The sequence below is a fragment of the Zingiber officinale genome, chromosome 11A, assembly GCF_018446385.1.
Source record: "Zingiber officinale cultivar Zhangliang chromosome 11A, Zo_v1.1, whole genome shotgun sequence".
Lineage (NCBI taxonomy): Eukaryota > Viridiplantae > Streptophyta > Magnoliopsida > Zingiberales > Zingiberaceae > Zingiber > Zingiber officinale.
The window spans coordinates 31765998-31767380 of NC_056006.1; positions in this window are offsets into that span (position 1 = coordinate 31765998).

Sequence of the window (1383 nt, forward strand, 5' to 3'; positions counted from 1 at the left end):
GAAGCTGATCTCATAATCCTCAGTCCAAGTGAACTTCACGCCTTTCCTGGTCAGGCGTGTAAATAACATAGCAATCCGTGAGAAACCCTCAATGAATCTCCGGAAATATCGAGCCAAACAAAGGAAGTTGCGAGTTTCTTCTATAGACTCCGTTTACTCCCAACAGTAACAACCTCGATCTCCTGTGGAACCACGGTATATTCCTACTGGTGACCGTGTGTCTCAAACATCTCACAGAAGACAACCAAAATACGCACTACTGATCTTCACATATAGACGTTTCAGTCAAAACATCTCTAGAATTATGCAAAGATAGTGTACGTGATACACCTCAGATCAGGAATAAAACACCACATCATCAATAACGATAACGAATTCTGATCCAATATCCTAGGGATACCCAAATCATCTAGTCCATGAAAACATCTAAGGCTCCGCAAGCCCTAATGGTAAAACCAATACACATAATGTCTGTATCACAGACATTCCCAATCCATAAGATCCTCGACAATAAATCTGAAATATGATCACCAACGATATAAATCATCTAAGCATAGATCCTCCAGTGTGAGAGCAACGCTCCATCATAAAAAATACCACATATGTGGGAGCAATGCTCTACCACAAGAAATCCTCAATATGTAGGAGTAACACTCCACTACAAAGAATCTATAACATGTATCTGCAATAGATATGGGAGCAATGCTCCGCTACAAGCAATCCGAAATATGTATATGTGGGAACTCCGCTCCACCACAAACAATCCATAAGTGTCCAAGGCACCTAACTATCCAACTAGAGGCTGCACGAGATCACTCAACCACATATCATTGTGGGCAGCCAAAGGTATAAACAACCTAGTAAACAAATCAAACTCATCCTCAAATCTATCAACATCGTAGTGAATCACTCACTGATAAGAATATGGGTTGACAGGGTAATCCAACAAATGACATAATGCAGACACTCTACATCCTGCATTCAACATAAGTAGAATCATGCTGCTACCAACAATACACCTGACACACTTGCTCACACAACATATGTGTGATCGACATAATCCTCCTATTTGTACACACCAAACACACTCATAGCACAGGTATAAATCGGTGTGATACCTCCAACAATACCTACCGAACCCATGTGCATATATCAACATAGGTATAATCGACAATACACCTCAAACAACCTCACATGGCATATATACACCTATGCCAAGAGTATAATCAACGTAATACTTCCAACAAAACCTAATAGACACAAGTGCATCCACAAATCAAATATAATCAATAAAATACCTCGAATATTACACCAAACACATCTGCACATATCACAACTCAAATTAAATCAATAAGATACATCCAATAAAACACTCAAACATAT